The following is a 14,362-nucleotide window of genomic DNA, read 5'->3' on the forward strand; positions in this document are numbered from 1 at the left end:
TATTTAACATCATTGATATTTAAGGAAATGCATTTTAAAACTACAATGAGATACCACTTCACACCCACTCAAGTGTATACTAAGAAGGATGGAAATAACGATTGTTGGTATAGATGTAAAGAAACAACACTTATTCATTGCTAATAAGAATGTAAAAAGATACAGCCACTGAAGAAAACAGTTGGGTAGTTCTTGAAGGAGTTAAAAATAGAATTATCATATAAACTGGTAATTCTACTCCTAGGTATATATCAAGAGAAATGAAAATGTAAATCCGCATAGAAATTGTGCAGGAATGTTTATAGCAGCATTATTCTTAGTATCAAAAGGTTGAAACAACCCAAGTATCCATCATAGGTCAATGTATAAACAAATTTTTCTATATACATAAACATGATTATTCAAGCACAAAACAGAATGAAGTATTGACAAATGTAACCACCTGGATGAACCTTTTAAACATGCTAAGTGAAATAAGCCAGACTCAAAACGTCACATGTTGTACAATTCCTTTCAAATGAAATATTCAAAATAAGCAAATATATAGAGCCAGGGGGCAGATTAGTGGTTATCAGGATATGAGGGAAAAGAGGAACACTTAGTGATTATTTAATGGGTATGGGTGTTGATTATTTGATGGATATGGGATATGCTTCTGGAGTAATGAAAAGTTGAAATGAGTGAGATAGCAGTTACACATGATTGCAAATAAACTAAATTCCACTGAATCATATACTTTAAAGTAGTCATTTGTGTTTTATGTGCAGTTCACTTTCATTAAACAGACACACATTCACACACACATGGTTACACACACACACACAGACACAAATGTGAATTCGATTCCCAATTCTTCAATTTGAAGTTTTCATCCTCCAGGAAAACACAGTGTTGAAAAATAGTCCTCCCTTTCTAAGAGTATGAATTGAAAGTATAAGGTTAATCCAGTTTTTATTTTTGGATTTATAAAAAATATGTATATAGAACACTAATGTGACTATGATATATGCTTATATTTCCTAAAATTTTTCAACTAGAATTTACTGTATTGCTGACAGAAATTGAAATATATGTAATGGGACAGTTTTATTTAAAATTCTTAGGATTAGTGAGTAAAATTTTCTAAATTCTGCATCCAGTTTCTCAAGATATGCATGCTTTTTTGTGTACAAAGAGTAAAATAATATCTTTGTATGTTCAAATTTTTCTATTATCAAGTAAACTGAGCCTTGAAAACAACTTGCCATGTTCTCTGACTTACACCTATTTCAGTGTTAACACAAGTAATCTACTTAATGCTATTTTTTGCAATACTATCTTTAAACTATGTCAAGTTCTTCTCAAGAATGTATGGTACTTCAGGGATTTACTTGCTCTATGCAAAATAAGCGTGAAGCTATTGCTCTGTCTTCTCTGTCTTGTTAGCCCCTAGGGAGCTAAAGAATAAACACCAGGTGCATCCTGTGCTAAGTTTTTGAGTACTACTTGCCTTTATTTAGGACAATATGACAAACTTGAAATGCACTAAATGTTTTATGACAGATACTGACAGAAATCACTGATTTTTTTTTTCTAAAGAAAAGGAAACTGGTGTAAGAATAAAGAATTTACAATGACTAGCTGACATGCATTAGAATTAGCCAGAATCTTGATTCTTTTCCATAAGATTTCCCACATTTAAGTATCTTGCCCTCAGGATTGTTTTAGGAAAATCCAGTATTTGTAACATAACACAAGTCAGGGCGAGGTTACACATAACAGGATGCTTGAAGAAGTACCGATGGACTGGGGAATATAGATTTTAATATCAACAGGTTCAAGATGCTGACAGATTGGACATACTTGCTAAGACATCTGATCCCATAGGAAAAGTGCATCTCAGACACTGATAGCTGATCTGACTGTTACATTTTACTGGGAAAAGAAAAAGAAAAAATGTGTTAAGTCTGAATGATCTTCTAGTTTTCTGATTAAATTTTGTGATTCTGCTAGATTTTAATTATTCAAAAAAGTATTATAAACTGAGAGCTAAAGCAATTATTTTTTTATGGAACTTGTTTCTATTTTATTTGTGAAGCTGCTGACATAGAAATTTAAAGTGAAACTGATAGTCAGTCAGTCATGTCCAACTCTTTGCGATCCCATGGGCTGTAGCCCACCTAGCTCCTCTGTCCATGGAGTTCTCCAGGAAAGGATACTGGAGTGGGTAGCCATTCCATTTTTCAGGGATCAAACCCGAGTCTCCTGCATTGCAGGCAAATTCTTTACCGTCTGAGGCACCAGGGAAACCCTGACATAGAAATGAGTACAAAAATGTATTAGTTGAGATTTTGTCCTATGAAAAGGTAATTCTATGTATACCCTTAAAATACTTATGTGTGCATGTATATATATATATGTGTGTGTGTGTGTGTTAGTTGCTCAGTCATGTCCGACTCTTTGCTTGCAACTCCTTGGACTATAGCCCACCAGGTTTCTTGGTGGAATTCCATGGAATTCTCCAGGCAAGAATTCTGGCGTGGATTGCCATTCCCTTCCTTCTCTAGAGAAACTTCCCTAACCAGGGATCAAACTCTGGTCTCCTGCATTGCAGGCAGATTCTTTACCATTTGAGTTACAGGGAAGTCTCTCTATGTATACATATACATATATATATATATATATATATATATACACATAGCAGATTCTTAAGCGTTTGATCTACAGGGAAGTATGTATATATATAAATATGTATACATACATACATGCTGCTGCTGCTACTAAGTCGCTTCAGTTGTGTCTGACTCTGTGCAACCCCATAGATGGCAGCCCACCAGGCTCCTCTGTCCCTGATTCCCATGATTATGTCCAATAGTATTTTCAGAGTCATCATTACAAGGAAAATATATGGACAAAATATGTTAATAATTGTTCTCTTAAATGTTCTGAAATTTAAATCATAATATCATGTCTCTCCTAGTAGATTTTCCAGTATATGCATGTGGATATTTCTAATAGTAAGGAAGATTTGATCTAGAGGCAGCAAAGATGAGAGTTGCCTGTCACTGGGAATTAGTACAAAGACAAGGTTTCAAGTGAGGGTATTGATTAACTTACAAGAGGAAGGAAGGTACTTTTAGAACATATGACTAGATATTTAAAGATTTCTTTGAATTTTTATGTTCAAGAGCTAAATGTTTTTCTCTCCTTTATCTGAAACCTAAAAATGATAAAAAATAAAAGCATAAAACAGTATATTTTATAAATTCAAATGACAAAATATAAAATATTCATATTTAAGTGTTATAGTTTGTCCTGCTCCCTTTATAACAAGATATATGTGTGTATACCACATACATATATACATATATACACACATATATACATTCATATACACACAAATTTAAATGCATGTTAAAATTTAATTAGAATTAATGGAAGTAGTCTTTGGAGGGTAAAAAAAGTTCGTTGTATCAAGATTTTAGAGCAAATTGCTTTGTTAAGATACTATCAATATTTAAAACTTAGTCATGTTTTAATGACTAAGAGTTAAAAAAAAAAAAGAAAGAAAACCTTGGGCATTGTTGGTATACAGTCTAGCACATAGAAAACTCTATTGTAAAACAAATCATTTTACCAGTCTCCATGATTCAAAGAGACAAAATCTGGACTGGACTGTTGTGCTTCTTATGGTCAGAAAATTAGAATAAAATTTAAAGTCTGGATTTAACTATACTAATTTTGGTTATACAGGTTATACATCTTATGTAAACAGGTCATCATTTTAATTTAACTCATTGAAATTTCTTAAGGGCAAATATTGCCTTATCTTCCAAACAGAAATATTGCCAACTTCAAACAATGGCAAAACCAATACAATATTGTAAAGTTAAAAAAAATAAAATAAAATAAAAAAATCTGCTTGCTGCTTCCACCATATTTCCATTGATTTGATCCCTCCATATCTGAACCTAGACAGGTTCTGTAGGAAACTATGTAATATGGAAACTGTAACTGTGTAATATAGTAATGGGAGTACATGGATACTTAATATAGACAATTGTGTCCTAATTTTTCCCTAAGCTGTCACAAACAATTTTGGGAAAAAATTAAAAAACGATTTTAACCAATTCAGATATTTGCACACAGTTCTCAAAACTTCTTTTAAGAAAACTTCTCAGCCACATCAGAGCAAAAAGAAACATTTACATCTGTAGCTATCAACTAGTTTCTAGTGTTATTTTAAAAATATATTAAATATAATTACAGAGAAGAGACCATTTTCAGTTTCAAAATAATGAGAGCAAAAGCAAACAATTTTCTTCCTTCAATTTTCGTCAGTTTTGTAACATTACTCTGGAGCTATATGTAAATTCTCCTTTCTAAATGTAACAAAAGATTTTCAAAGAGTTCTTAAAAAATAAAATGTGTTTTTATTTATTCTTCTTCTCTGTCCCTTAATCCTCCATTTACCTTGATGTTAATTCCTGTTTGATTTTTATGTCTTTCGTAAAAATATTTTACATGATAAGAGAGAGGAACTTAAATAACTTTATATAGTAAAATATAAAGGCCAACATACTTACTTTATATGTTTATATATAATTCCACAAAAATTTATAAATAATTCTAGAGAAATCCTAATTATAAAATCAGAAATTGAGTTTCATAAGTGAGTGAAAGTTGTGTCAGACTCTTGTGATCCTATGGACTGTACAGTCCATGGAATTTTCCAGGCCAGAATACTGGAGTGGGAAGCCTTTCCCTTCTCCAGGGATTCTTCCTAACCCAGGGATGGAACCCAGGTCTCCCACATAAGCCACAAGGGAACCCCAAGAATACTGGAGTGAGTAGCGTACCCTGTCTCCAGCTTATCTTCCCAACCCAGGAATCGAACCAGTGTGTTCTGAATTGCAGGTGGATTCTTTACTAACCCAATGGATTTCATCAGATCAGATCAGATCAGATCAGTCGCTCAGTCGTGTCCGACTTTTTGCGACCCCATGAATTGCAGCACGCCCGGCCTCCCTGTCCATCACCAACTCCTGGAGTTCACTGAGACTCATCTCCATCGAGTCAATGATGCCATTCAGCCATGTCATCCTCTGTCGTCCCCTTCTCCTCCTGCCCCCAACCCCTCCCAGCATCAGAGTCTTTTCCAATGAGTAAACTCTTTACATGAGGTGGCCAAAGTACTGGAGTTTCAGTTTTAGCATCATTCCTTCCAAAGAAATCCCAGGGCTGATCTCCTTCAGAATGGACTGGTTGGATCTCCTTGCAGTCCAAGGGACTCTCAAGAATCTTCTCCAACACCACAGTTCAAAAGCATCAATTCTTCAGTGCTCAGCCTTCTTCACAGTCCAACTCTCACATCCATACATGACCACAGGAAAAACCATAACCCTGACTAGACGGACCTTTGTTGGCAAAGTAATGTCTTTGCTTTTGAATATGCTATCTAGGTTGGTCATAACTTTCTTTGCAAGGAGTAAGCGTCTTTTAATTTCATGGCTGCAGTCACCATCTGCAGTGATTTTGGAGCCCAGAAAAATAAAGTCTGACACTGTTTCCACTGTTTCCCCATCTATTTCCCAGGAAGTGATGGGACTGGATGCCATGATCTTCGTTTTCTGAATGCTGAGCTTTAAGCCAACTTTTTCACTCTTCTCTTTCACTTTCATCTTTTTAATTGCTTTTCATCTTTCATCTTTAATTGCTTTAATCACTTTCAGGCTTTTTAATTGCTCTTCACTTTCTTCCATAAGGGTGGTGTCATCTGCATATTTGAGGTTATTGATATTTCTCCCGGCAATCTTGATTCCAGCTTGTGTTTCTTCCAGTCCAGTGCTTCTCATGATGTACTCTGCATATAAGTTAAATAAACAGGGTGACAATATACAGCCTTGACATACTCCTTTTCCTATTTGGAACCAGTCTGTTGTTCCATGTCCAGTTCTTAGAGGAATTAACTAATGTATTTCTCCATTTTTTATACTACTATCTCTCTGCTTCCTAAATACTAACCAGAAATAACAACAAATCAATATATCAAAATAGTCTATTTACTGATACTTACTTCTGAAATTAAGTTTCTTAACACTTTCTTCCATGTTTCCTAGTTTATTAATCTATTTAACTAATGACTTTAATTTTTTTTCTGAACTTTTAGTGAATCTCTGATCTGTTTTTGTGCTCCTCATATTCCTCCTCACTATGGAGGGAAGAAGAAAAAAAATAATTCCAAGCATATTCTATTTTTAATTACAAGCATACCTTGGAAACATTGTGGGTTCAGTCTCAGACCACTGCAATAAAGTAAGCATCATAATAAAGAAAGTCACATGAACTTTTTGGCTTCCTAGTGCATAGAAAAGTTATGTTTATACTATACTGTAGTCTGTTAAATGTGAATAGCATTATGTCTAGAAAAGAGTGGACATACTTTAAAAAATTTTTTATTGCTTAAAAAGTCAAGCCATAATCTGAACCTTCAACAAATCTAATCTTTTTGCAATAGTAACATCAAAGATTACTGATCTCAAATCATCATAACAAATAATAACAATAATGAAGAAGTTTGAAATATTGCATGAGTTACCAAAATGTGACACAGAGACATGAAGGAAGTAAGTGCTTTTGGAAAAAATTAACACTAATTGATTGGCTAGAAGTGGCATTGCCACAAATATTCAATTTATAAAAAGTGGAACATATGTCAAGTGAAATATAGCCAAGTGCAATAAAACAAAGCATGCCTATAACTCTTGTTAATTAGTGTCTAAATTTCTGATAGTCATAAGCAGGTTTCATGTTTTGTAGTGCATGCCCATAGTTAAGTATCAAATGAAGATCCAATATTAGAGTCAACATAAATATGTGGAGTTTATTTTACTTTCACTTTTATATGTAATGTGTTCTTTTTATTTCAAAGGCAAAATATAAAGTTCAATATGCTATTTTATATAAATTTAAGGAAACCAAATATTCCATAAAGAGAAACCCAAATGTCCTGAAATGTAGTAAATCTTTTAACTGGAAATGTATAAAAGTTATTTAAACATTTATCTAAAAGTTAATTAAAAGTAAAGATCATTTATACAACAAAAATATAATTAAAAAAGAATATTTTTGTAGTGTTTGTTCATTATATTCTCTGCAAGATTACTTTGATTCCTTTTCAAATGCCTTAAAGAAAAGATTCTTTAATAATAAATGACTGACTGCACTCCTAGGCTGTGTTTTCACTCATCCAGTGATTGTTTCTCTAGTTCATCACCTAGAAATACATATAGTCATTTTTGTGTTGATAATTATTAAAATTTATACATCATTAGTCTTTTGTATCAGAAGTGACTTTGCAATACACTATATATAGATTGAACATTGAATATTCAATTGAACATTGAATATATAAGAGTGAACATTGACATTTTAGGAATCAGTGAACTAAAATGGATTGGAATGGGTGAATTTAATTCAAATAACCATTATATCTTCTACTGTAGGCAAAAATCTCTTGGAAGAAATGGAGTAGCCCTCATAGTCAACAAAAGAACCTAAAATGTAGTACTTGGGCACAGTCTCAAAAATGACAGAATGATCTCTGTTTGTTTCCAAGGTAAACCATTCAATATCACAGGAATCCAAGTCTATGCCCCAACAACTAATGATGAAGAAGCTGAAGTTGAATGGGTCTCTGAAGACTTACAAGACCTTCTAGAACTAACTACAACAACAAATGTCCTTTTCATTAAAGGGGACTGGAATGCAAATGTAGGAAGTTAAGAGATACCTGAAGTAACAGGCAAGTTTGGCCTTGGAGTAAAAATGAAGGAGGGCAAAGGCTAACAGAGTTTTGCCAAGAGAAAACATTGATCATAGCAAATACCCTCTTCCAAGAATACAAGAGAAGACTCTACTTATGGATATCACCAGATGGTCAATACTGAAATCAGATTGATTATATTATTTCCAGCTGAGATGGAGAAGCTCTATACAGTCAGCAAAAACAAGACAGGAAGCTGACTGTGGCTCAGATCATGAACTCCTGTTGCAAAATTCAGACTTAAATTGAAGAAAGCAGGGAAAACCAGTAGACCATTCAGTTATGACCTAAATCAAATTTCTTACAATTACACAGTGAAAGTGACAGATTGAAGGGATTAGATCTGATAGACTGAGTGCCTGAAGAACTATGGATGGAGGTTTATGATATTATACAAGAGTCAGGGATCAAGACCATCCCCAAGAAAAAGAAATTCAAAAAGTCAAAATGGTTATATGAATAGGTCTTACAAAGAGCTGAGAAAAGAAGAGAAGTGAAAGGCAAAGGAGAAAAGGAAAGCTATACCCATCTGAATGCAGAGTTCCAAAGAATGGCAAGGAGATATGAGAAAACCTTCCTCAGTGATCAGTGTAAAGAAATATAGGAAAAAATAGAATGGAGAAGACTATAGAGATCTCTTCAAGAAAATTAGAGATATCAAGGGAATATTTCATGCAAAAAGGGGCACAACAAAGGACAGAAATGATATGATACTAACAGAAGCAGAAAATATTAAGAAGAGGTGACAATAATACACAGAAGAACTACACAAATCTTAATGACCCAAATAACCACAATGCTGTGATAAGTAACCTAGAGGAATTCAGGCTGGATTGCAAAGTCATGTGGCCCTTAGGAAGCATCACTATGAACAAAGCTAGTTTAGGTGATGGAATTCCAGTTGAGCTATTTCAAATCCTAAAAGATGATGCTATAAAAGTGCTGTACTCAATATGTCAGCAAATTTGGAAATCTCAGCAGTTGCCACGAGACTGGAAAAGGTCAGTTTTTATTCCAATCCCAAAGAAAGGCAATGCTGAAGAATGCTCAAACTACAGAACAATTGCACTCATCTCATATGCTAGTAGAGTAATGCTCAAAATTCTCCAAGCCAGGCTTCAACAGTACTTGAACCATGAACTTCCATATGCTCAAGCTGGATTTAGAAAAGGTAGAGGAATCAGAGATCAAATTGCCAACATCTGCTGGATCATTGAAAAAGCAAGAGAGATCCAGAAAAGCATCTACTTCTGCTTTATTGACTATATCATAGCCTTTCACCTTGTGGATCAAAACAAACTGTGGAAAATTCTGAAACAGATTGAAATATCAGACCACTTACCTGCCTTCTGAGAAATCTGCATACATGTCATGAAGCAACAGTTTGAACCTGACATGGGACAACTGGCTGGTTCCAAATGGGAAGGAGTACATCAAGGCTGTATATTGTCACCCTGCTTATTTAAATCCTATGCAGTCTACATCATGAAAATCCTGAAGCACAATCTGGCATCAAGATAGCCAGGAGAAATATCAACAACCAAAAAGCCTCTTGATGAAAGTGAAAGAGGAGAGTGAAAAAGCTAGCTTAAAACTCAATATTCATAAAAAGAAGATCATGGTATCTGGTCTCATCACTTCATGGCAATTGAAATAGTTGCAGACTTTCTTTTCCTGGGCTCCAAAATCACTGTGAACAATGACTGCAGCCAAGAAATTGAAAGACTCTTGCTCCTTGGAAGAAAAGCTATGACAAACCTACACAGCACATTAAAATGCATAGACATTACTTTGAAGACAAACTTCCATCTAGGCAAAGCTGTAGTTTTTCCAGTATTCATGTGTGGATGTGAGATTTGGACCGTAAAGAAAGCTGAGTGATGAAGAATTGATGCTTTTGAACTGTAGTGTTGGAGTAGACTCTTGAAAGTCCCTTGGATTGCAAGGAGGTCCAACCAGTCCATCCTAAAGCAAATTAGTCTTGAATATTCATTGGAAGGACTGAAGCTGAAGCTGAAGCTTCAATTTTTGGCCACCTGATGTGAAGAACTGGCTCATTTGAAAAGACCCTGATGCTGGGAAAGAGTGAAGGCAGGAGCAGATGGGGACGACAGAGGATGAAATGGTTAGATGGTATCACCGTCTCAATGGACAAGAGTTTGAACGAGCTCTGGAAGTTAATGGACAGGGAAGCCTGGAGTGCTGAAGTCCATGGGATCACAAAGAGTCAGATACAACTGAGTGATTGAACTTTATATAAATTATAAAATTAAAAGAAATATGCAGTTTTCTAGCAATATTCATATACAACAAAATACTAGCACTGAATTTAAGAGCATATAAAAGGAGTCATACATCATGTTCAAGTGAGATTTATCCCAGCCATAAAAGTATAGTTTACAATTCACAAAAAAATAAATGTGATATATCACATTGACAAATGGAGATGAAAACCCACATGATCATCTTAATAGGTGCAAAAAATATATTTTACAGATTCGATGTACCTTCATGATAAAAACTCTTAACAAAATGGATAAAGATGGAATGTAGCTCAACATAATAAAGGCTATATATGACAAGTCCACAGTTAAAATCATACTTAAATGTGAAAATCTGAAGTTCTTACTCTAAGGTCAGAAACAAGATAAAGATGATCATTTTAGCTACTTTGATTTGCTATTGTACTGGAATTCTTAGAGCAATTAGGTGAGACAAAGAAATAAATGACATCCACATTACAGCAGAAGAAGCAAAACTGTCTCTACTTGTAGATGAAATAGACTTAAATATAGAAAATCCTACAGACTTCTCCCAAAACTATAAGAGCTAAGAAATGAGTTTACTAAGATGACAAGATAAAAAATCAACATACAGAAACCAGTTTCATATCATACACTAAATATGAGCTATCTGTAAGAGAATATAAGAGAGCAATCTTAAATGCAATAGCATCAAAAAAAAAATAAAACAATTATGAATAATTTAACCAAGGTGGTGAAATATCTGTATGCTAAAAAGTATAAGACCTTAATGAAATAAACTGAAGAAAACATATATAATAATTAATATGATTAATTGTCTATTTTACCCAAAGCAATCTACAGATTCAATTCAATCCCTATCAAGATTCCAATGACAATTTTTAGAGAAGTAGGGAATAAACTATCACAAATATTTGTTATTATTGTTGTTGAGTCACTAAGTAATGATCAGCTATTTGTGACCCCATGGACTGCAGCATGCCAGGCCTCCTTATCCCTCACCATCTCCTGGAGTTTACCCAAGTTCAAGTCCATTGAATCGCTGATGCCATCCAACCATCTCATCCTTTGCTGCCCTCTTCTTTTGCCTTCAATCTTTCCCAGCATCAGGGTCTTTTCCAGTTAGTTGGCTGTTTGCATCAATCAAAGTATTGGACCTTCAGCTTCAGCATCAGTCCTTCCATTGAACATTCATCATTTTCCCTCAGGATTGACTGGTTTGATCTCCTTGCTATCCAAGTGACTCTCAAGAGTTCTCCAACACCACAATTAGAAAGAATCAATTCTTCAGCAGTCAGCCTTCCTTATGGTCCAATTTTCACATCCATACATGACTAGTGGAAACACCATAGCTTTGACTATACAGACCTTTGTCAGCAAAGTGATGTCTCTGCTTTTCAATACACTGTCTAGGTTTGTCACAGCTTTCCTTCCAAGAAGCCTGTGTCTTCTAATTTCATGACTGCAGCCCATCAGCAAATGGATAAATATAGAAAATGTGGCAAGATATGTACATACATATTTATCTATATAAACTGTTAAGTATTAATCAGAAATAAAATGGGAGGAATTATTGTCATTTGTCATTTGTAACAACATTTGAACCTGGAGGACATTATGGTAAGTGAAATCAACAGACAGAGAAAGATATATACAGTATTGTGTCACTTTGTGGAATCTGGAAAAAAAAACAACAACAATGTCATAAAAACAGAGAATATAAAGGTGATGGCAGGAACACTTTCTTTCGTTTCAATTAGTGGCAAATCTGATCAGTTTATGTGATAAAGATTGTCATTCTCAATCCCACTGAAGTTATTGTGCAATTTATATACTAAGAGTCTTTGCTGCTGCTGCTGATGCTGCTGCTGCTGCTGCTGCTGCTGCTGCTGCTGCTGCTAAGTCACTTCAGTCATGTCCGACTCTGTGCGACCCCATAGACGGCAGCCCACCAGGCTCCCCCATCCCTGGGATTCTCCAGGCAAGAATACTGGAGTGGGTTGCCATTTCCTTCTCCAATGCATGAAAGTGAAAAGTGAAAGTGAAGTCATTCAGTCGTGTCTGACTCTTAGCGACCCCATGGACTGAAGCCTACCAGGCTCCTCCATCCATGGGATTTTCCAGGCAAGAGTACAGGAGTGGGGTGCCATTGCCTTCTCCGAAGAGTCTTTGCTAGGGATTGCAAAGAGTTGGACACTACTGAGTGACTTTCACCTCTACTTTGGTTAATTGTTTATAGTCTTAGATAAATTACCTAATTTAATTGTACATCATATTTTTTCCTTTGTTAATTGAAGATGATTATAGTATCTACCTTATAGAGGTGATATTAATATTAAATGCATTGATAATTATAAAGTGATTAGAAATAGACTGGCCTATGATAAGTATTCTATAGTGTTGCTAAGTAGGGAAATAAGGACTACTGTCAAAGGAAAAAAAAATTAATGGACTAAATCTTAGTGAATGAAATCAATCCAACAAATACTGTATGTATGTTGTCTCTTATGATAATCTTTACCATTATAATTGACACATCAGATATATTTGAGAATTGTTTTATGCATAACTTTGTGAAAAAATTAATTCCAATTCCTAAAATGGAACTTGTGTAGTTGTGGGTTTTTATTAGTTAAATATTAGATTACTTCATTTGATAAACTGATAGTTAAATAATTTTATAATATAGAATGTATCCTAAAATTATAAGAAAATAATTGATCTTATACATATACTGAGACATATAAAATAGGTAATATAACATTACTAGACCCTACAAATACCTATAGTGTTTAATATCTATACAACAAAATAAAGGGGATCACTGACTTATGTTAACTACATTACTTCAAGGATTCAAAGATAGCACTGATTGTAAATTAATGATTATATTATCTACTAAACTTAATAAAGCTATAAATTAAATCGTACAAAAATGTATTCTTACCACATACTTTTTGTTACATATTTATAGAGATCTTTTAGACATAATACACCCTATATACTCATTTTGATGCCAATGTCATGTGTAAATCAAAGGAAAATTTAATGAAATTAACCAGTTAAGGTATTCTTAGAGTCATCCTTGTTTGTGTGATTTTTTTCCTATCAACAAGAGTGATAGGAAAACAGTATGTCTATAAAGAAATTTACATTCTTTTTTTTCTTTTACTTTTTATTTTATTTTATTTATTTTTATCTCAGTTTTATTTATTTTTACTTTACAATATTGTATTGGTTTTGCCATACATTTATATTCTTTTCTTTACCTCTTTCTCCAAGCCGTTAACAACACTTAATGCTTTTTTTTTATTATAAAATAAGTAAAGCATTTTAAGAAAATGGCAAAAAACAATATATCTTCTTCACATTTCCCCTGATTATTTTTCGGATAAAGCATCCAGGGATTGCAGTTGTCCAGTTGTGTTATTGGTAATTTCAGCCATGCTCATGAATTGTCCAAGTAATAAAATCTCTATCATGTCTGCCTCAGGCTGACAGAAACTATAAAAGACATTGGCTTTAGGTATATTCAGATTGCAGAGATGTTAAAATGTAAGAAAAAAGTATGTTTTTAGGATCAATGGAATTTGATATCTAGGAAGCAGACTGCTAGATGTTTAAATTTAATATTTAAATTTAATTTTTAAAGATTAAAACAAAAAACAAGACAAAAACAACAAAATCACACTTGGTGGACCTTAGGTTCTTTGTATAATTCCTACAGTTAATCAGCAAGTGAATCAGGAGTTAATCGCAGATCTTTGGGCTTCCAAGCTGGTACTGATTCTATTATATTGCATGATTTAGGATTTCTTAATTCAGGGATCCTTAATATTAGAAATATAAAATCATATTTATCTCCTATAGGGTGACAGCATTAACTGAAAGAAAAAAAAATCAACATAGTTTTATTAAATGTGTGCAATATGTAGGATATTATAATAGGAAGTAAGTAAGATGAATAAATTCTAATCTTGGAAGTGGTAAAGGATGAAGAATGGAGAGAAGAGGGGCTAGCAGACTATTACAGATAAATAGAGTTAAAAGCAGAAAGCAACAATAGCTATACTTGGTGTTTCTTGAACAGAAATAAATCTAACCCAGGTGTGAAATGTTTAGAGTGGGAACAAACTTTTAACATTATCAGGAGGTTAAGACTCACAAAAACTAGTTCTAGTCTTTTTAAAGTTCCTTCATGCCAGTGGCTTAACTTAACCTAAATGTTTTCCCAGCATAACTCATAAGAGTTTTTGTAGTGAATATATGAATTGCGTGTTCAGTATTAAATGAC

This window comes from Bos javanicus, chromosome 2 (assembly GCF_032452875.1).
Source record: "Bos javanicus breed banteng chromosome 2, ARS-OSU_banteng_1.0, whole genome shotgun sequence".
In the NCBI taxonomy this organism is placed as follows: Eukaryota; Metazoa; Chordata; class Mammalia; order Artiodactyla; family Bovidae; genus Bos; species Bos javanicus.